Source organism: Lolium rigidum, chromosome 6 (genome assembly GCF_022539505.1).
Source record: "Lolium rigidum isolate FL_2022 chromosome 6, APGP_CSIRO_Lrig_0.1, whole genome shotgun sequence".
Taxonomy (NCBI): Eukaryota; Viridiplantae; Streptophyta; class Magnoliopsida; order Poales; family Poaceae; genus Lolium; species Lolium rigidum.
This window is the reverse complement of record NC_061513.1, coordinates 127,418,942-127,442,701: the sequence shown is the minus strand read 5'-3', so window position 1 is coordinate 127,442,701 and position 23,760 is coordinate 127,418,942. Positions and strand designations below refer to the sequence as shown.

Sequence of the window (23,760 nt, the reverse complement as noted above, 5' to 3'; positions counted from 1 at the left end):
CAATTTTCCCAAGCTTTTCTTCAACAGATTTGTTAAAAGCAGTTTGTGTACTAATAAATTCTTTAAGCATGGCTTCAAGTCCAGGGGGTGAACTCCTATTATTGTTGTAAGAATTTCCATAAGAATTACCATAGCCGTTGCCATTATTATAAGGATATGGCCTATAGTTGTTACTAGAATTGTTCCGGTAAGCATTGTTGTTGAAATTATTATTTTTAATGAAGTTTACATCAACATGTTCTTCTTGTGCAACCAATGAAGCTAACGGAACATTATTAGGATCAATATTAGTCCTATCATTTACAAGCATAGACATAATAGCATCAACCTTATCATTCAAGGAAGAGGATTCTTCAACAGAATTTACCTTCTTACCTTGTGGAGCTCTTTCCGTGTGCCATTCAGAGTAGTTGATCATCATATTATCAAGAAGCCTTGTTGCTTCACCAAGAGTGATGGACATAAAGGTACCTCCAGCAGCTGAATCCAATAAATTCCGCGAAGAAAAATTTAGTCCTCGCATAGAAGGTTTGGATGATCATCCAAGTAGTCAGTCCATGGGTTGGGCAATTTTTAACCAGAGATTTCATTCTTTCCCAAGCTTGAGCAACATGTTCAGTATCTAATTGTTTAAAATTCATTATGCTACTCCTCAAAGATATAATTTTAGCAGGGGGATAATATCTACCAATAAAAGCATCCTTGCATTTAGTCCAGGAATCAATACTATTCTTAGGCAGAGATAGCAACCAATCTTTAGCTCTTCCTCTTAATGAGAAAGGGAACAATTTTAGTTTAATAATATCACCATCTACATCTTTATATTTTTGCATTTCACATAGTTCAACAAAATTATTAAGATGGGCAGCAGCATCATCAGAACTAACACTAGAAAATTGCTCTCGCATAACAAGATTCAGTAAAGCAAGGTTTAATTTCAAAGAATTCTGCTCGTAGTAGCAGGTGGAGCAATAGGTGTGCATAAGAAATCATTATTATTTGTGGTTGTGAAGTCACACAACTTAGTATTTTCAGCGTTGGCCATTTTAGCAACAGTAAATAAAGCAAACTAGATAAAGTAAATGCAAGTAAACTAATTTTTTTGTGTTTTCGATATAGCAAACAAGATAACAAGTAAAGTAAAACTAGCAACTAATTTTTTTTGTATTTTGATTTAGTGCAGCAAACAAAGTAGTAAATAAAACTAAGCAAGACAAAAACAAAGTAAAGAGATTGAGAAGTGGAGACTGTAACACCCCAAATTTCAAAACAAAGAGAAAATAAATTTCCTTTTTCCAAAAATGAGAACCAACAAAAACTTTTCTTACATAGAGTGCTATGCTTAGTGCTCCTACCTATTACTTGTGTCTTTGCCATGATGAGTGTTATTATGCTTGTGTGATACACCCTAAAACCCTAGAGGGATCAGGTGAAGATCACAAACCAAATAAAATTAAAAGAGAAAGAAAATCAATTAAGAAAAAACCCTAAACCCTAACCTTTTCAAAAATCATTTGGATCTATTTTGAGAAACTGAAATTAAAGAAAAAGCCCTATGTGGGCCTATAGCCCTAATATGGATATTTTGAACCCTACTTTTCTTACCTTGATAAAATAGTGGTGAACCCCTGCAAAACTTATTAAACCCTAAACCTCATCCATCTTGTCATCAATCCTTGAGAAATAAAATAAAAAGGAAAGATCTTATTTAAGAAAAAGGCATATGTAAGCCTATGGATACTTGTCGAAAATAATGAGCTTTGCCTTGTCTACCTTGAGTAGATGAATTGAAATACCTCAACACACTCAACAAAGCACTTACCAACCAATTCAAGTGTGAAACAAAATAAAATCAAACATATGCATAGAGGCATATGTGCCTATGGCTATTTTTGTAAAACTTTACCCTAGGCCTTTCTACTTTATTTAGAAGAATGGAAAACCTTCATAAACCTTATCTAGTACTTCTCAAACACAATCCAAAGTGAAACAAAAGATTTTGAAAAGAAAGTAATAATGCCATAGAGGCATATGAGAGCAAAATATCAAATTTGTGAAATTGAGGATCTTGACCCTAAGACTTGTAGTGAATGGTTGGATCACTCCTATATACCATTTCAACACTCAACAATACCAATTGGGTCAAGCCTAGTCAAAATAAGAATCAAATGCAACATATGCATAGAGGCATATGTGGCACATAGCCATTTTTACCAATTCTTGTCCTATGCACTTCTACCTTGACCAAATGGTGTGAAACAATCTATAAACCTAATCCAACCCTAAATTGACCCTCAACCTTGCCCAAGCAAAGCAAGGGGAGCACATTACAAGAATATGAAAAATTGACATTTCACCTCTCATGTGTTTTTGGCCAATTTTACAAATCTTTGAGCTAGACCTTTTGGAATGGTTTCAATGGTTTGAAAATGTTTTTAAACTAATAAGAATCACATTAGAGCCAAGAAAAGTCAAATCAAATGGAGAGAAATCAAATAGTGAGATAATTCCATTTTTACTCACATACACATATAGCCAAATTATCAAACATTGCCCTAGGCCCCAACTTGGCCTCAAAATGGTTGGAACCTTTTATCCAACTCAATCTAGCACTAAGTAAACCTCACTCTTGTCAAATTGAAGCAAAGAAAAATAAAAGAATAAAGGTTAGGAAATCCCAAAACCCTTACATATGGTTTATGCCATTTTTCCAAATATTTGACCTAGACCAATTTGGCCTTCACCAAGAGTTGAATAATGATACTAAACACTTATTACAACTTTTAGAATCAAAGAAACCCTTTTTCAAATCTAATTCAAACTCAAATTTGGCTCACATACAATAATGGTCAAATCTGCCATTTATATTCTGGTCACTACTTTGAGCCTCTCTATTTCAAGTTTTTCAAACTAAACTTTCCCAACTCTTTGCATGTCATCCAAGTCAACATCAAGGTGAACAACTTCTGTAAAGATACCCATGCCAAAATCATTCTTGATCATGAGCTATGCTCATCCAAAGTTTCAACTTTTTAACTTATTCAACAATCTCCAACTTAGCCATTTTTGCTAATTATTGAATTCTCCATTTCTACCACCACCTCAAATCACCTCTGGTCAAATACAACTTATATCAACACTCACATTTCAAAAAGATTCACCATTTGAATTAAATCAAATTTGGAGAATAATTGCAAAACCCAAATATGGCACTATTTGAAACTATTCCAAATAGTGATTCTACCCCATCTAATCTACCCCAATTACACCCTACTGGTCTTCTTGTCCCCTCTCCGCCTCACACCACCACAGCAACCCTAGGAGAAACCCTAGGGAGACCAAGACATGGCCATGCACACACCATGCCGGCCATGTTCTTCTCCTTCCTCTCCCCTTGCTCTCCACTTCCGGCCCTGGTGCCCAAACCCGCCACCATGCATCCCTACACCACCCTAGCACCTCCAGTGTCGAGGTGAACGACGACATTCGCCGGAGAACACGCGCCCTAGGCATGCCGAGGACGTCGAGCACGTTCCCGCGGACGCGCCAGAGCACCACCTGTCGCCGTCGACCCAGGCCTCCTCTCGCCATCTCCCTTCGCCAGCAAGCTCTCCGAGACGACCAACGCCCGCCAGACACGCGCCGTGCCCCGCGCGAGCGCCGTCGCCGACGACCAGGTCCCCGTCTTCCCGCAACCCTGCCGCCAGAACGTCGCCGTCGCGCGCACACACCAGACCGTCCCCCACCTCGCCAGCACGCGCGTTAGCCTCGCCTGGATGTCACCTACCTAGCGCCGCCCTCACCTTGCCCCTTTGCTCGCCGGAAACACCGCGACCCTGTCGACTTCGCCGCAGACCTCTGGCCACCTCGAGCGCCTATAAAAGGAGAGCTCCTCCTCCTCTATTTCTCACACCGGTCGCCTTCCCTCCTCATCCTTGATCTCCTCGACCACCTCCCCTTCCCAATTCCGCCGGAGTTGCCCCAATTTCATCGCCGGAGCCCGCAGAGGTCCTGAGATCGCCGCCGTCGATTCGGGCCACCATTCGAGCCGCCGTCTGCGCCATCTGCTTCCTCGTCCTCGACAACGCCGCCCTGCACCGTCGCTGATCCTCGCCGGAGCTCCAGCTCGCCGCCGACCCCCTGCCGTAGCCGCCAGCACCTCCCCTCTCGTCGACGACGACGACGACGCTCAGCCGCACGATCTTCTTCTGATCTGACGCTCCTCCGCGCCCCGTACCGATTCGGTAAGTCTCACCCGGCCGACGAGTGGGGCCTGCTGTCGGCTGGCCCGCAGCGTTAGGCTGGGCCGGCCCAACTCCTCCGTGCTGCGTTTCAAACTAAATCGGCCCACTTCGTTTCCCGCCCGATTTAAATCCGAAATTCGTTTAATTCTTTTTAGATAAATGGCAAGCCGATGCGGTGTTTGAAATTGAATAGTTTCAAATCTACCCAACCAATTTTGATGAACTTTATATTGTTGGAAAGCTTAGGAAAAGATATATCCAATGCCACTGGTCCCACCTCAAGATCTTTTGTAGAATTAATCAGACAAAAATAACAAGACAAGGACTTTTCTACCTTAGAAAAATTCTTAAAAATCAACCACAAATGATTTTAAGTTAATTCCAACTCCAATAGCTCACCTTTGACTTACACTAATTGTTTATGCAAGAAAATGGTGGGGTCACTTTGCATGATCATGCCCTAGTTTAAGTAGTGGATAATATGGCTAGTTTAACTAGTTGATATTGTCCAAAACTATTAAGTAATTCTTATGAAGTCTTATACTTCATTTAAATCTTGTCTCAAATGAATTCATGTGATGTTTGGACCCCTGGCCAAACTCACTTATATGAATTACTTAGAGATTTAAATCATATGTAGTGTTATTAAATGATATGAGGTACTCTACCTCACTTAAATCTATTTCTCAAATGAGGATGATGAATGGTTGACTTGGGTCAACATGATTTCATGTATGCTTGTTTGAGAAATTAAATCTTAAGAAATTTCAATGAGAGAAAAGTATTTCTCCAGAACCATATGGAAACTATCATTTACATATGTAAGGAGAGGAATTTATCTTCCTCAAGCAACACAACCAATGCACCCTAATTATAGTATTGGTGTGAATAGAATAATTGGTGTGAGTACAAGTAATGTTAGAATAGCCAATGAATTGTTGATAATGTTAAATCACCTCAATGGTAATTTTTAACCTAGCTACAACTATGTGCTAAATCATATGAGAAGTTTTCCTCTCATTTAAATCTTGGTCTCAAGTATTTCAACATGAGGTGGTGACCATGATATATATAATCTCATGTTGAGTATTTGGTGACATTAAATCACTACCATGTTAGTATTAAATCGTATGAGGTATGGAACCTCATTTAAATCATTTTCTTAAATGATGAGTATGAAGAGGTTGACTTTGGTCAACCTAGGTCATATATTGTTCATAAGCGAAATTAAATCTTAATAAGATAAGGAGAGGAAATTATTTTTCTTAAATAAGAGGAACACCTCCACTCACTTAATAGTAGGGTGTGATGCTAGTTAAGTTGTGTGAAGCTGGTGTGTGATTAGTTTAGTATGTAAGTTTGGTATGATGATTGTGTACCCCGTATTCGTATTTTAGACGTTAGTACCGGAGACCATCAGGAAGAGGAGGACTTCTACAACAAGAAAGGAGACGAGAACTTGGACCCTCACTTCATACCAAGGCAAGCTAATATTCTTGCAAAGTGCAAAGCCCCTTGGGGCAAGGCACCATGACTCGTACCTTTCTTACATAAGCCTATCCCAAGTTTTTACTTTACAAGCTTTTACTCGTTTTCTCAATGAGTTACTTTTATTACCCATGCAAGCTACACTCTTGCAAGCCAATACTAATGCAAGCTAGATTGATGCAAACCATTTTGGTTGCAAGATAATACTCTTGCAAAGTGCAAAGCTCTCTATGAGCAAGGCATTTCCCTATTTACTTTATGCTTATGATCCTATTCCCAGTTTTACCTTGCAAGCTTTATTTACTTTTGCTTTATCAAAGTACCTTTTGGATTCATGATTCACTTGGTTAGTACTGGATTAGTACAAGAGTATCAAAGTTAGCCTAGAAGTAAAGCAAAATACTTAGCACCCCTCATACATAGATGTTAGTGCTCAATTTGAAAGTGACTACTCCATTTGGGAACTTGGGAATTGAAATGATTTCGAAAACCTTGGAATGACGAGTCATTCCATTGAAAGATTTTTGAAGGAGTTCTGAAACCTTGGAATGAAGATGCATTCCATTGAATGATTTTTGAAGGTGAATATGACTGATGAATGACTTGGTGAATTTTACAAAAACACTGATGGTTGGGTTCGGATGCGATACCATTCCAATTTTTTCAGTACCCCCACAATACCTGAATCCGGGTAGGGCTTAACCAGAAGTTTGTGTGTCTTAGTATGGGTTCCCTCTAAACAAGCGTCATCGGGGTTATGCCGAAAGCTGCCTCTACCACAAACAACTGAGACGATATGATATGATGCGAAATGAGGTGAATGTCCGGCCCAAGCCCCGTGCGGTTCCCGAGCTGACCGTCTCGTCTTCACTGGGAGGCCAAGCTCATGGGGAGAGGTGCCTATACTAGGGTATGTAAATGAAAGGTTATGATTGGTAGTTCGCGTATCGCGTACGATAAATCAGGGCCGATTACCCACGACGAGCTATTGCAATTGTTGTGGCACAAGTGTACAACCTCTGCAGAGTTAAACCTATTCGAATAGCCGCGTCCTCGGTTATGGACAGTTGGAAAGGCCATACTCGTTCCGTCATCAGAATTTTTCGAAAACTATGAATGGTGAAGGGTGACTTATGATTTTGAACTTGAACAGAGACTTTGACTTGGAATCACAATAGAGTTGTGGGAATGACCCTAATGTTCCCCCTTGAGTTAGTTAGCACAGAGTAAATTGTTTACAAAAATGTTTGTGAAACAAAATTGGCTTTATGCAAAATAAACTAGAGCTTAGCACCCCCTTACTAGAATTGTTAGCACTTACATTAGTATTAGTTTGCGAGTACTTTAAAGTACTCACGGCTGTGTCCCTGGCTATTCAAATGGCCAGACTGTGAAGCAGAACATCAGTATGGAGAAGACGACCAGCAGGACGCCCACGACAACTAGGGAGCCTTCTGACGTCAAGCGTTGGCCTGTGGACTAGAGAGTCCTTTCTACGTTACGCTTCCGCTAGGAAACTATGAACTTGGTGAATGTTGATCCCTAGATCAACTCTGTGTGTACTATGGGATCATGTGATCTCTATTTGTAAGACGACTATGGTATGTAATGAATGATGACTTATGATATTCAACTGTTATGTCTCGCAACAACAATATTCCTGGGATTGCGATGTATGGCATGACAGGCATCTGGACTTTAAAAATCCGGGTGTTGACAAGTTGGTATCAGAGCCATTGTTTGACCTTAGGAGACCCTAGTTAGAATGGACGTCTGAAAAACTTAGTTTCAAAAACCAATGAAGTGAATATTTGTGCAAACTTGTTCTTACTCTTATCCTTGAGATCTTTTTCAAAAAAAAATAGAGAAATCTATACTCTACTTTCTTTGCAAGCCTACATAAAATTTTGCACACTTGACTACTTCTTTAACTTACTTATCCTAATTGCTCACAGATGAAGTACCAATGGGAGTCCTATCAGCTGGGTCCCGAAGGCGACCTCAAGTTCGAAAAGGAGTTGAAGCAACTAGTGGAATATCTAGGACATCCGTATCCCGAATTCTTCGGAATACCCCTCAAGGCTCAGTTAGGAGAACCATCTCAGTGGGACGTTTCTACTGATCTACGAAGGAAGCTTGATGCCCCGGTATGGGAAACCATTTGGGTTTCTGTAACGGGAAACACTTGGAAGGAAGGACTAGCCGAAGCGATGCAGGAAGCAATTTTTCGTCTGTGTGGACAAAATGAGGACAAGATCAAGAACACTCGCTTCATCTACTACCCAAGACATGACCCCCGGGGAGAACCAATGACCATGCCCCCACCACAACCAAAGATGAACCCCTCTGAAGCACCTCAGGACTTCAGGCAGTACAAAACCCGCAGGGATTTGGACAACGCCCTCGCCTCTCGCCAAGCACCTCACCCGTGAAGAAGAAGAATCCACCCGGAAAAGTAGTATCACCCCAGCACTTAAGTAGGTGTGAGTTGTATCGGGATCCCCATGTATCGTAGAACGAATGAATGGTTCTTCAAACCAACGGTGTGTTAGATTGGTAATGTGTGATGTTTGGTATGAATGAAAAAGTGTTGCTGGTTTTTACCCCTCAACAATATTCAAGTTTTCAAGTTTTGAACTTTTAAACTTTAACTCAAACAAACCATAGAAGTTTCCCTCTTATCTTATCATCTACCTCCATTGTTCGAGATGGCCCCTCCTGCCCGCAACAACTCCCGTGCCCGGACCAACCAGCTGCACATTGAGCACGCGAAAATGAGCTGACACCATCAACATCCTTGCAATGGAGCGCAAGGCACTTCGCCATCGAGCACGCCAAGAAGGACTATCTCATTGCTCGTCTCCGCGTAAGGATAGCAACCCCGGAGCAGCTCATCCCAATACCCAACCATGCCCCCGAGAGACAAATCCACGGTGACTTGCTATGAATGCGGTGTTACCGGTCATTACTCTAGTAAGTGCTCGATGAAAGCCGCCAATACTGCCCCAAGGACCGGAAGCAATGCCGTCCCCGTCGCGAACGAGCAGGACAAGTCCACCATCACTTGTTATGAGTGTGGTGTAGTGGGTCATTACTCCAATGAATGCCCCAAGAAGCTAGCCAAGATTGCCGCCAACACCGCTGCACCTACCCGGCAGCGAGCGCCATGCCGCCACTAGAAGAAGGTTTGCTCCAAACTACCCGAACAACCGCAGCGGTCGCTACTACCACATGACGGCCACCGAAGCGCAAGAAGCACCTCAAAATATGCCAAGTTATGTTCCCTGCTAAATCCTATCACCCAATCTCTCTTAGGAACCTAACTCTTCTTGAAATCTCGGGACGAGATTTGTTTAAGGGGGAAGGGTTTGTAACACCCCAAATTTCAAAACAAAGAGAAAATAAATTTCCTTTTTCCAAAAATGAGAACCAACAAAAACTTTTCTTACATAGAGTGCTATGCTTAGTGCTCCTACCTATTACTTGTGTCTTTGCCATGATGAGTGTTATTATGCTTGTGTGATACACCCTAAAACCCTAGAGGGATCAGGTGAAGATCACAAACCAAATAAAATTAAAAGAGAAAGAAAATCAATTAAGAAAAAACCCTAAACCCTAACCTTTTCAAAAATCATTTGGATCTATTTTGAGAAACTGAAATTAAAGAAAAAGCCCTATGTGGGCCTATAGCCCTAATATGGATATTTTGAACCCTACTTTTCTTACCTTGATAAAATAGTGGTGAACCCCTGCAAAACTTATTAAACCCTAAACCTCATCCATCTTGTCATCAATCCTTGAGAAATAAAATAAAAAGGAAAGATCTTATTTAAGAAAAAGGCATATGTAAGCCTATGGATACTTGTCGAAAATAATGAGCTTTGCCTTGTCTACCTTGAGTAGATGAATTGAAATACCTCAACACACTCAACAAAGCACTTACCAACCAATTCAAGTGTGAAACAAAATAAAATCAAACATATGCATAGAGGCATATGTGCCTATGGCTATTTTTGTAAAACTTTACCCTAGGCCTTTCTACTTTATTTAGAAGAATGGAAAACCTTCATAAACCTTATCTAGTACTTCTCAAACACAATCCAAAGTGAAACAAAAGATTTTGAAAAGAAAGTAATAATGCCATAGAGGCATATGAGAGCAAAATATCAAATTTGTGAAATTGAGGATCTTGACCCTAAGACTTGTAGTGAATGGTTGGATCACTCCTATATACCATTTCAACACTCAACAATACCAATTGGGTCAAGCCTAGTCAAAATAAGAATCAAATGCAACATATGCATAGAGGCATATGTGGCACATAGCCATTTTTACCAATTCTTGTCCTATGCACTTCTACCTTGACCAAATGGTGTGAAACAATCTATAAACCTAATCCAACCCTAAATTGACCCTCAACCTTGCCCAAGCAAAGCAAGGGGAGCACATTACAAGAATATGAAAAATTGACATTTCACCTCTCATGTGTTTTTGGCCAATTTTACAAATCTTTGAGCTAGACCTTTTGGAATGGTTTCAATGGTTTGAAAATGTTTTTAAACTAATAAGAATCACATTAGAGCCAAGAAAAGTCAAATCAAATGGAGAGAAATCAAATAGTGAGATAATTCCATTTTTACTCACATACACATATAGCCAAATTATCAAACATTGCCCTAGGCCCCAACTTGGCCTCAAAATGGTTGGAACCTTTTATCCAACTCAATCTAGCACTAAGTAAACCTCACTCTTGTCAAATTGAAGCAAAGAAAAATAAAAGAATAAAGGTTAGGAAATCCCAAAACCCTTACATATGGTTTATGCCATTTTTCCAAATATTTGACCTAGACCAATTTGGCCTTCACCAAGAGTTGAATAATGATACTAAACACTTATTACAACTTTTAGAATCAAAGAAACCCTTTTTCAAATCTAATTCAAACTCAAATTTGGCTCACATACAATAATGGTCAAATCTGCCATTTATATTCTGGTCACTACTTTGAGCCTCTCTATTTCAAGTTTTTCAAACTAAACTTTCCCAACTCTTTGCATGTCATCCAAGTCAACATCAAGGTGAACAACTTCTGTAAAGATACCCATGCCAAAATCATTCTTGATCATGAGCTATGCTCATCCAAAGTTTCAACTTTTTAACTTATTCAACAATCTCCAACTTAGCCATTTTTGCTAATTATTGAATTCTCCATTTCTACCACCACCTCAAATCACCTCTGGTCAAATACAACTTATATCAACACTCACATTTCAAAAAGATTCACCATTTGAATTAAATCAAATTTGGAGAATAATTGCAAAACCCAAATATGGCACTATTTGAAACTATTCCAAATAGTGATTCTACCCCATCTAATCTACCCCAATTACACCCTACTGGTCTTCTTGTCCCCTCTCTGCCTCACACCACCACAGCAACCCTAGGAGAAACCCTAGGGAGACCAAGACATGGCCATGCACACACCATGCCGGCCATGTTCTTCTCCTTCCTCTCCCCTTGCTCTCCACTTCCGGCCCTGGTGCCCAAACCCGCCACCATGCATCCCTACACCACCCTAGCACCTCCGAGTGTCGAGGTGAACGACGACATTCGCCGGAGAACACGCGCCCTAGGCATGCCGAGGACGTCGAGCACGTTCCCGCGGACGCGCCAGAGCACCACCTGTCGCCGTCGACCCAGGCCTCCTCTCGCCATCTCCCTTCGCCAGCAAGCTCTCCGAGACGACCAACGCCCGCCAGACACGCGCCGTGCCCCGCGCGAGCGCCGTCGCCGACGACCAGGTCCCCGTCTTCCCGCAACCCTGCCGCCAGAACGTCGCCGTCGCGCGCACACACCGAGACCGTCCCCCACCTCGCCAGGCACGCGCGTTAGCCTCGCCTGGATGTCACCTACCTAGCGCCGCCCTCACCTTGCCCCTTTGCTCGCCGGAAACACCGCGACCCTGTCGACTTCGCCGCAGACCTCTGGCCACCTCGAGCGCCTATAAAAGGAGAGCTCCTCCTCCTCTATTTCTCACACCAGTCGCCTTCCCTCCTCATCCTTGATCTCCTCGACCACCTCCCCCTTCCCAATTCCGCCGGAGTTGCCCCAATTTCATCGCCGGAGCCCGCGAGAGGTCCTGAGATCGCCGCCGTCGATTCGGGCCACCATTCGAGCCGCCGTCCGCGCCATCTGCTTCCTCGTCCTCGACAACGCCGCCCTGCACCGTCGCTGATCCTCGCCGGAGCTCCAGCTCGCCGCCGACCCCCTGCCGTAGCCGCCAGCACCTCCCCTCTCGTCGACGACGACGACGACGCTCAGCCGCACGATCTTCTTCTGATCTGACGCTCCTCCGCGCCCCGTACCGATTCGGTAAGTCTCACCCGCTGACGAGTGGGGCCTGCTGTCAGCTGGCCCGCAGCGTTAGCTGGGCCGGCCCAACTCCTCTGTGCTGCGTTTCAAACTAAATCGGCCCACTTCGTTTCCCGCCCAGTTTAAATCCGAAATTCGTTTAATTCTTTTTAGATAAATGGCAAGCGATGCGGTGTTTGAAATTGAATAGTTTCAAATCTACCCAACCAATTTTGATGAACTTTATATTGTTGGAAAGCTTAGGAAAAGATATATCCAATGCCACTGGTCCCACCTCAAGATCTTTTGTAGAATTAATCAGACAAAAATAACAAGACAAGGACTTTTCTACCTTAGAAAAATTCTTAAAAATCAACCACAAATGATTTTAAGTTAATTCCAACTCCAATAGCTCACCTTTGACTTACACTAATTGTTTATGCAAGAAAATGGTGGGGTCACTTTGCATGATCATGCCCTAGTTTAAGTAGTGGATAATATGGCTAGTTTAACTAGTTGATATTGTCCAAAACTATTAAGTAATTCTTATGAAGTCTTATACTTCATTTAAATCTTGTCTCAAATGAATTCATGTGATGTTTGGACCCCTGGCCAAACTCACTTATATGAATTACTTAGAGATTTAAATCATATGTAGTGTTATTAAATGATATGAGGTACTCTACCTCACTTAAATCTATTTCTCAAATGAGGATGATGAATGGTTGACTTGGGTCAACATGATTTCATGTATGCTTGTTTGAGAAATTAAATCTTAAGAAATTTCAATGAGAGAAAAGTATTTCTCCAGAACCATATGGAAACTATCATTTACATATGTAAGGAGAGGAATTTATCTTCCTCAAGCAACACAACCAATGCACCCTAATTATAGTATTGGTGTGAATAGAATAATTGGTGTGAGTACAAGTAATGTTAGAATAGCCAATGAATTGTTGATAATGTTAAATCACCTCAATGGTAATTTTTAACCTAGCTACAACTATGTGCTAAATCATATGAGAAGTTTTCCTCTCATTTAAATCTTGGTCTCAAGTATTTCAACATGAGGTGGTGACCATGATATATATAATCTCATGTTGAGTATTTGGTGACATTAAATCACTACCATGTTAGTATTAAATCGTATGAGGTATGGAACCTCATTTAAATCATTTTCTTAAATGATGAGTATGAAGAGGTTGACTTTGGTCAACCTAGGTCATATATTGTTCATAAGCGAAATTAAATCTTAATAAGATAAGGAGAGGAAATTATTTTTCTTAAATAAGAGGAACACCTCCACTCACTTAATAGTAGGGTGTGATGCTAGTTAAGTTGTGTGAAGCTGGTGTGTGATTAGTTTAGTATGTAAGTTTGGTATGATGATTGTGTACCCCGTATTCGTATTTTAGACGTTAGTACCGGAGACCATCAGGAAGAGGAGGACTTCTACAACAAGAAAGGAGACGAGAACTTGGACCCTCACTTCATACCAAGGCAAGCTAATATTCTTGCAAAGTGCAAAGCCCCTTGGGGCAAGGCACCATGACTCGTACCTTTCTTACATAAGCCTATCCCAAGTTTTTACTTTACAAGCTTTTACTCGTTTTCTCAATGAGTTACTTTTATTACCCATGCAAGCTACACTCTTGCAAGCCAATACTAATGCAAGCTAGATTGATGCAAACCATTTTGGTTGCAAGATAATACTCTTGCAAAGTGCAAAGCTCTCTATGAGCAAGGCATTTCCCTATTTACTTTATGCTTATGATCCTATTCCCAGCTTTACCTTGCAAGCTTTATTTACTTTTGCTTTATCAAAGTACCTTTTGGATTCATGATTCACTTGGTTAGTACTGGATTAGTACAAGAGTATCAAAGTTAGCCTAGAAGTAAAGCAAAATACTTAGCACCCCTCATACATAGATGTTAGTGCTCAATTTGAAAGTGACTACTCCATTTGGGAACTTGGGAATTGAAATGATTTCGAAAACCTTGGAATGACGAGTCATTCCATTGAAAGATTTTTGAAGGAGTTCTGAAACCTTGGAATGAAGATGCATTCCATTGAATGATTTTTGAAGGTGAATATGACTGATGAATGACTTGGTGAATTTTACAAAAACACTGATGGTTGGGTTCGGATGCGATACCATTCCAATTTTTTCAGTACCCCCACAATACCTGAATCTGGGTAGGGCTTAACTGGAAGTTTGTGTGTCTTAGTATGGGTTCCCTCTAAACAAGCGTCATCGGGGTTATGCCGAAAGCTGCCTCTACCACAAACAACTGAGACGATATGATATGATGCGAAATGAGGTGAATGTCCGGCCCAAGCCTCGTGCGGTTCCCGTGGCCGATCGTCTGTCTTCACCGGGAGGCCAAGCTCATGGGGAGAGGTGCCTATACTAGGGTATGTAAATGAAAGGTTATGATTGGTAGTTCGCGTACTTGCGTACGATAAATCGAGGCCGATTACTCCCGACGAGCTATTGCAATTGTTGTGGCACAAGTGTACAACCTCTGCAGAGTTAAACCTATTCGAATAGCCGCGTCCTCGGTTATGGACGAGTTGGAAAGGCCATACTGTTCCGTCATCGAATTTTTCGAAAACTATGAATGGTGAAGGGTGACTTATGATTTTGAACTTGAACAGAGACTTTGACTTGGAATCACAATAGAGTTGTGGGAATGACCCTAATGTTCCCCCTTGAGTTAGTTAGCACGGAGTAAATTGTTTACAAAAATGTTTGTGAAACAAAATTGGCTTTATGCAAAATAAACTAGAGCTTAGCACCCCCTTACTAGAATTGTTAGCACTTACATTAGTATTAGTTTGCGAGTACTTTAAAGTACTCACGGCTGTGTCCCCGGCTATTCAAATGGCCGGATCGTGAAGCGGAACATCGGTATGGAGAAGACGACCAGCAGGACGCCCACGACAACTAGGGAGCCTTCGACGTCAAGCGTTGGCCTCGTGGACTAGAGAGTCCTTTCTACGTTACGCTTCCGCTAGGAAACTATGAACTTGGTGAATGTTGATCCCTAGATCAACTCGTGTGTACTATGGGATCATGTGATCTCTATTTGTAAGACGACTATGGTATGTAATGAATGATGACTTATGATATTCAACTGTTATGTCTCGCAACAACAATATTCCTGGGATTGCGATGTATGGCATGACAGGCATCTGGACTTTAAAAATCCGGGTGTTGACAGAGACTCCCCTTGCAGCGTGTCTTGATCTCCCCGGCAACGGCGCCAGAAATTTATGCTTGATGGCGTGTATTTCACACGTTCGTTGGGCAACCCCAAGAGGAAGGTATGATGCGCACAACAGCAAGTTTTCCCTCGAAAGAAACCAAGGTTTATCGAACCGGGAGGAGTCAAGAAGCACGTTGAAGGTTGATGGCGGCGAGATGTAGTGCGGCGCAACACCGGGATTTCGGCGCCAACGTGGAACCTGCACAACACAACCAAAGTACTTTGCCCCAACGAAACAGTGGAGGTTGTCAATCTCACCGGCTTGCTGTAACAAAGGATTAACCGTATTGTGTGGAAGATGATTGTTTGCGAGAAAACGATAGAACAAGTATTGCGATAGATTGTATTTCGAGTAAAGAGAATTGGACCGGGGTCCACGAGTTCACTAGAGGTGTCTCTCCCATAAGACGAACAAGCATGTTGGGTGAACAAATTACAGTTGGGCAATTGACAAATAAAGAGAGCATGACCATGCACATACATATTATGATGAGTATAGTGAGATTTAATTGGGCATTACGACAAAGTACATAGACCGCCATCCAACTGCATCTATGCCTAAAAAGTCCACCTTCAGGTTATCATCCGAACCCCCTCCAGTATTAAGTTGCTAACAACAGACAATTGCATTAAGTATTGCGCGTAATGTAACTAGTGACTACATCCTTGAACATAGCACTAATGTTTTATCCCTAGTGGCAACAAGCACATCCATAACCTTAGTGGTTCTTGTCACTCCTCCGATTCACTGGAGGCATGAACCCACTATCGAGCATAAATACTCCCTCTTGGAGTTACTAGCATCAACTTGGCCAAAGCATCTACTAATAACGGAGAGCATGCAAGATCATAAACAACACATAGACATAGTCTTGATAATCAACATAACAAGTATTCTCTATTCATCGGATCCCAACAAACGCAACATATAGAATTACAGATAGATGATCTTGATCATGTTAGGCAGCTCACAAGATCCGACAATGATAGCACAATGGGGACAAGACAACCATCTAGCTACTGCTATGGACCCATAGTCCAGGGGTAGACTACTCACACATCACACCGGAGGCGACCATGGCGGCGTAGAGTCCTCCGGGAGATGATTCCCCTCTCCGGCAGGGTGCCGGAGGCGATCTCCTGGATCCCCCGAGATGGGATCGGCGGCGGCGGCGTCTCAGTAAGGTTTTCCGTATCGTGGTTCTCGGTACTGGGGGTTTCGTCACAGAGGCTTTAAGTAGGCGGAAGGGTAGGTCAAGAGGCGGCACGAGGGCCCCACACCACAGGGCCGCGCGGCCAAGGGGGGCCGCGCCGCCTAGGGTGTGGCCCCTCGTGGCCCCTCTTCGTCTCGTCTTCGGTCTTCCGGAAGCTTCGTGAGAAAATAGGCCTCCGGGCTTTTATTTCGTCCAATTCCGAGAATATTTCTTTACTAGGATTTCTGAAACCAAAAACAGCAGAAAACAAGAATCGTCACTTCGGCATCTTGTTAATAGGTTAGTTCCAGAAAATGCACGAATATGACATAAAGTGTGCATAAAACATGTAGATAACATCAATAATGTGGCATGGAACACAAGAAATTATCGATACGTTGGAGACGTATCACACATCTCTGAAGTTATAAAGTTCTTACAAAAACTTGCTAAAAGTCCCAATGCTAGTGCTATAAATTTGGTCTTTACAAAACATATTACGAATGCTCTCATAAAAGCTAGAGAAGAGAAACTAAAACTTGAAACCTCTATTCCTAGGAAGTTAGAAGATGGTTGGGAGCCCATCATTAAGATGAGGTTCAATGATTTTGATTGTAATGGTTTATGTGATCTTGGTGCAAGTAATTCTGTTATGCCTAAGAAAATCTATGATATGCTTGACTTGCTACCATTGAAAAATTGTTATTTGGATGTTAATCTTGCTGATAATGCTATAAAGAAACCTTTGGGGAGGATTGATAATGTTCGTATTACGGTTAACAATAACCTTGTCCCCGTTGATTTTGTTGTCTTGGATATTGAATGCAATGCATCTTGTCCCATTATATTGGGAAGACCTTTTCTTCGAACTGTTGGTGCTACCATTGATATGAAGGAAGGTAATATTAAATATCAATTTCCTCTTAAGAAAGGTATGGAACACTTCCCTAGAAAGAGAATGAAGTTACATTATGATTCTATTATTAGAACAAATTATGATATCGATGCTTCATCTCTTGATAATACTTGATTCACACTTTCTGCGCCTAGCTGAAAGGCGTTAAAGAAAAGCGCTTATGGGAGACAACCCATTATTTTACTACAGCACTTTTGTTTTATATTTGAGTCTTGGAAGTTGTTACTACGGTAGCAACCTCTCCTTATCTTTATTTTATTGCATTGTTGTGCCAAGTAAAGTCTTTGATAGTAAAGTCAATACTAGATTTGGATTACTGCGCAGGAATAGATTTCTTGCTGTCACGAAATTGAGCCGCCCCTGCTGTAGAAAATTTTAAAAAATCTGCCAATTTACGTGCGTAATCCTCAGATATGTACGCAACTTTCATTCAATTTGGGCATTTTCATCTGAGCAAGTCTGGTGCCTCAAAAAAATTTGTCTTTACGGACTGTTCTGTTTTGACAGATTCTGCCTTTTATTTCGCATTGCCTGTTTTGCTATGTTTGATGGATTTCTTTGTTCCATTAACTTTCAGTAGCTTTGTGCAATGTCCAGAAGAGTTAAGAATGATTATGTCACCTCTGATCTAATGAGATTATTTTGAGTTTGGTGTGGAGGAAGTTTTCAAGGGTCAAGAAAGGAGGATGATACAATATGATCAAGAAGAGTGAAAAGTCTAATCTTGGGGATGCCCCCGTGGTTCATCCCTGCATATTTTAAGAAGACTCAAGCATCTAAGCTTGGGGATGCCCAAGGCATCCCTTCTTCATCGACAACTTATCAGATCACCTCTAGTGAAACTATATTTTTATTCCGTCACATCTTATGTGCTTTACTTGGAGCGTCTGTTTGTTTTTGTTTTTGTTTTTATTTGAATAAATTCGGATCCTAGAATTATTTGTTTGGGAGAGAGACACGCTCCGCTGTTTCGTATGAACACATATGTTCTTAGCTTTATCTTAATGTTCATTGCGAAGGTTGGACTACTTCATTCATTGTTATATGGTTGGAAACAGAAAATGTTGCATGTGGTAAATGGTATAATGTCTTGAATAATGTGATACTTGGCAATTGTTGTGCCCATATAGATCATGTTTAAGCTCTTGCATCATGTACCTTGTACCCATTAATGAATAACTACATAGAGCTTGTTAAAATTTGGTTTGCATGATTAGTTTCTCTAGAGTCTAGATATTTTCTGGTTAAGGTGTTTGACAACAAGGAGACAATGTAAAGTCTTATAGTGCGTACAATATGTTCATATGTGAGCTTTGCTGCACCTTTTATACTTGAGTTTGCTTCAAACAACCTTGCTAGCCTAGCCTTGTATTGAGAGGAATTCTTCTCGTGCAGCCAAATCCTTGAGCCAAAAACTATGCCATTCGTGTCCACCATACCTACCTACTACATGGTATTTCTCTGCCATTCCAAAGTACATTACTTGAGTTCTACCTTTAAAACTCTATCCTTTGTCTTTGCAATATATAGCTCATGGGAAAATAGCCTTAAAAACTATTGTGGTGAAGAATATGTACTTATGTATCTTATTTCTTAATAAGTTGCTTGTTGAGCGGTAACCATGTTTACGGGGACGCCATCAACTTTTACCTTTCTTGAATATCATGTGAGTTGCTATGCATGTTCGTCTTGTCTGAAGTAAGGGCGATTTTCATGATCAAATGGTTTGAGTATGCATATTGTTAGAGAAGAACATTGGGCCGCTAACTAAAGCCATGATTCATGGTGTAAGTTTCAGTTTGGACAATTAATCCTCAATCTCTTATGAGAATTTTATTTGTTGTTGAATGCTTGTGCATTAAAGAGGAGTCCATTATCTGTTGTCTATGTTGTCCCGGTATGGATGTCTAAGTTGAGAATAATCAAAAGCGAGAAATCCAATGCGAACTTTCTCCTTAGACCTTTGTACGAGGCGGCATAGAGGTACCCCTTTGTGACACTTGGTTGAAACATATGTCTGTGCAATGATAATCCATGTTAATCCAAGCTAATTAGGACAAGGTGCGAGCACTATTGGTATACTATGCATGAGGCTTGCAACTTATAAGATATCTTATACATAACACATATGATTTATTACTACCGTTGACAAAATTGTTTCTTGTTTTCAAAATGAAAATCTCTAGCACAAAAATAGTAATCCATGCTTCCCTCTGCGAAGGGCCAATCTTCTACTTTATTGTTGAGTCAGTTTACCTATTCTTTCTATCCCAGAAGCAAACACTTGTGTAAACTGTGTGCATTAATTCTTACATGTTTACCTATTGCACTTGTTATATTACTTTGTGTTGACAATTATCCATGAGATATACATGTTGAAGTTGAAAGCAACCGCTAAAACTTAATAATCCTTTGTGTTGCTTCAATGCCTTTACTAAGAATTTATTGCTTTATGAGTAAATCTTATGCAAGTCTTATTGATGCTTGTCTTGAAAGTACTATTCATGAAAAGTCTTTGCTATATGATTCATTTGTTTACTCATTATCTTCATCATTGCTTTGAATCGCTGCATTCATCTCATATGCTTTACAATAGTATTGATCAAAATTATGATAGCATGTTTTTTCACGGAATTATCGGAATTGGACGAAATCAACGCCCAGGGGCCTATTTTTCACGAAGCTTCCAGAAGACCGAGGGAGATACGAAGTGGGGCCACGAGGCGACGCCACACTAGGGCGGCGCGGCCCAGGTCCTGGCCGCGCGGCCCTGTTGTGTGGGTCCCTCGTGACGCCCCCTGACCTACCCTTCCGCCTACTTAAAGCCTTCGTCGCGAAACCCCCAGTACTGAGAGCCACAATACGGAAAACCTCACTGAGACGCCGCCAATCCCATCTCGGGGGATTCAGGAGATCGCCTCCGGCACCCTTCCGCAGAGGGGAATCATCTCCCGGAGGTCTCTTCATCGCCATGATCGCCTCCGGATTGATGTGTGAGTAGTCCACCCTGGACTATGGGTCCATAGCAGTAGCTAGATGGTTGTCTTCTCCTCACTGTGCTATCATGTTAGATCTTGTGAGCTGCCTATCATGATCAAGATCATCTATTTGTAATGCTACATGTTGTGTTTGTTGGGATCCGATGAATATTGAATACTATGTCAAGTTGATTATCAATCTATCATATATGTTGTTTATGTTCTTGCATGCTCTCCGTTGCTAGTAGAGGCTCGGCCAAGTTGATACTTGTAACTCCAAGAGGGAGTATTTATGCTCGATAGTGGGTTCATGCCTCCATTAAATGCTGGAACGATGACGAGAAAGTTCTAAGGTTGTGGATGTGCTTGTTGCCACTAGGGATAAAACATCAATGCTTTGTCTAAGGATATTTGTGTTGATTACATTACGCACCATACTTAATGCAATTGTCATGTTGCTTGCAACTTAATACCGGAAGGGGTTCGGATGATAACCTGAAAGTGGACTATTTAGGCATAGATGCATGCTGGATAGCGGTCTATGTACTTTGTCGTATTGCACTGATTAAATCTCATAGTACTCATCATGATATATGTATGTGCATTGTTATGCCTTCTTTATTTATCAACTGCCCAACTGTAATTTGTTCACCCAACATATGTTTATCTTATGGGAGAGACACCACTAGTGAACTGTGGATCCCGGTCCAATTCTTTACATCTGAAATACAATCTACTGCAATTGTTCTTTACTGTTCTTCGCAAACAATCATCATCATCCACACTATACAATTAATCCTTTGTTTACAGCAAGCCGGTGAGATTGACAACCTCACTGTTACGTTGGGGCAAAGTATTTTGATTGAGTTGTGCAGATTCCACGTTGGCGTCGGAATCCCTGGTGTTGCGCCACACTACATTTCGCCGCCATCAACCTTCAACGTGCTTCTTGGCTCCTACTGGTTCGATAAACATTGGTTTCTTTCTGAGGGAAAACTTGCTACTGTACGCATCACACCTTCCTCTTGGGGTTCCCAACGGACGTGTGTTAACTGCACGCATCACCTCCCTCTCCTCAAGATCGACGATGATCTTACGTGACAGGGGAGTTCAAATCTGGCAACGCCATATGACAAGAGGTGCAGATGAATCCTATGTCCATTCTATGAATGTTGTAACGATGTTGCAAGATACGGTAGACATCTCATTAGGGCATGTACCATGGGGTGACGTCCGCGTTCTCTTAGAGCTGGCACATAGGACTTTTGTTGAGTTGAAGGAGAGAGAATAGAGAAAGAGAAGGTTGTTTTTTCTTAGCTAAGCGGTGATCCCTTAGAAAATAAGGGAAGGGGAGTTTCACAATTGTATCACATGTCTTCCACTCTTCCCTTGGAAAGATGATTTTCTACCAAAATTTAATTAATTCTCATTGAATTTAAGGGATGGCAATAAGATATTATGCATTGTACATGTTATAGATATTGCCTTCTGTAGATGATGTGGATGGCTAAGGGAAGATGTTCCTTCCCTACCATTGTACATGTCCTTACATCATAGATCGATCCATTTTTTGCGTACCAAATATGCACATCTTCTCTTCTAAACTTGATAGTGTTTTTCTCTAGATATCACATGTACAGTGGACCAAAGTCATGTAATGGTTTCCCTTTTTTGAATTGCGCCTTATAACTATATTAAGTTTCACCATAATTCAATATGTGTGCCTAATAAGAACCATCAGTACCACCACTTTTCTCAATCATGGTGATGGATAGTGGATTACTTAGTGCATCTCCATATCACCCTCTTCATGAACCTACTTGAGTAGTCAGATCAAGCATAGGATAATAATGATACATAGCTATATTGTAATTTCTACTCTATGTTGAGGCACATATGTGCATGTGGCACATTACAAAAATCCAAACCCTATAGAAATTGAATGGAATGTTGGTAAGGAATAAGGTGGGGAGATCCATATATAGTGGAGCTCTAGCCATGTTCTAAGTTCTTAATGACACATTGCATGAAAGATACTTTGGCTAAACACTCAACCATACTCAAATCGTCGTATTTTTGCGTGAATGTCCAAGCATAGTAGTTATTAACAAAAAAATCATTTTCATCCTCATAATTCTGGCATTTTAAGTGTCTTTAAATCATGTTTGTTCGGAGTATTAACCTGGACTACTACATGAGGTGATTTTTTTACTAGTGGATTTAATGGCCCTTGTCACGCATGTTAAAATATGTTGATAGATAATACTTAAGGACCACAAGACTCTTTGGCTTTGACACCAAAATATCCGGTCATCCTTATTATATCTATCTCTATGTGTGAAGTATTGAGGCACATGAACTCGTTGACTCTTCTTCATGGCGTGCACAATTGTACAAAGGATAGGAGAAGCAGTGCATCTATTTCTTTGCCTCCATGAGAACCTGCACAAGGAGGAAATAAGAATTTTGGGAAGCTCGTGTTTGTGCAACCACTCATTGAATTTGCGTCCCTTCTCCATTGCATCAAACATACACCAAGCCTAGTCGACACTATGAATGCTTGATGGCATTGACCAATCCTTGACAGAAAGAGAGAGAGAGATAGATAGAGAGGTAGTTTGTGTGATTTCTGTGATATTTGTCAACTTGATTTTCTTACCGCTAGATCTAGTTTTTGCGTCATTGATTTACTATGAATTGTACTCCTCAGTATTCCTCAAAATTAAAATATAGAATATACTTCTCAACAAGCCCCACATGCTAGTAATTCTTAGAACAATGTCCCGGTAAGGAAGCAACCATGCATCCTTGTAATTGACATGGTCATCTATTAATTTCCTTTTGTACATAAATTGACCATTTCTGAAATACACACACACCACCACCACAACCATATATTTCACTCCATGGACCAAATAGATCCAAGGTTGATCTTACTATGGTGTTCACATTGTCTTTCATTGGGTGTATGTTCCAAGTGTTTTTGTCACGCTATTTGTTAGACTTCTCGTTGATATTACTACCTTGTAGTCTACCTTATCCCCGTGCGTGCGTGCTGAATCCGCGGAGGTGAGTGTCCGACGGCGGCTGTGGTGGCTAGGTCTAAGGCCGGTGTCTCGTCGTGGGGATCAGAGGCGTGCGTTTTGGGGAGCGGGGGTGGGGTGGGGTGTGGGAAACGTAAATGGGGGAGGAGCTAAATAGGACAACGACATCGATGGGGTGGGGAGTGGGAGGCGATGATGTGCTACGCTGCGCTGTGGTGGTGTCTTCCGGGACGGGTTGGACTTTGCGTCTACAGATTTCTCACCTAGGGTTCTGCCAC

The 23,760-nt window shown here is 41.4% G+C and overlaps 1 protein-coding gene across 13 annotated transcripts in view; it reads right to left on the bottom strand.

The window, feature by feature from the left end:
* The window catches only part of LOC124666467 (exportin-7-like), a 50,429-nt gene extending 26,882 nt beyond the window's left edge, over positions 1–23,547 (bottom strand). For 9 of the 13 annotated variants that reach the window (XM_047203802.1, XM_047203810.1, XM_047203811.1 and 6 more), the window contains exon 1: positions 23,474–23,547. The gene's annotated coding sequence lies outside the window, so the exon portion shown is untranslated. The remainder of the gene's footprint in view (positions 1–23,473) is intronic. The other 4 variants (XM_047203808.1, XM_047203803.1, XM_047203805.1 and 1 more) reach the window with 4 other exon arrangements.
* Between the last annotated feature and the right edge of the window lie 213 nt (positions 23,548–23,760).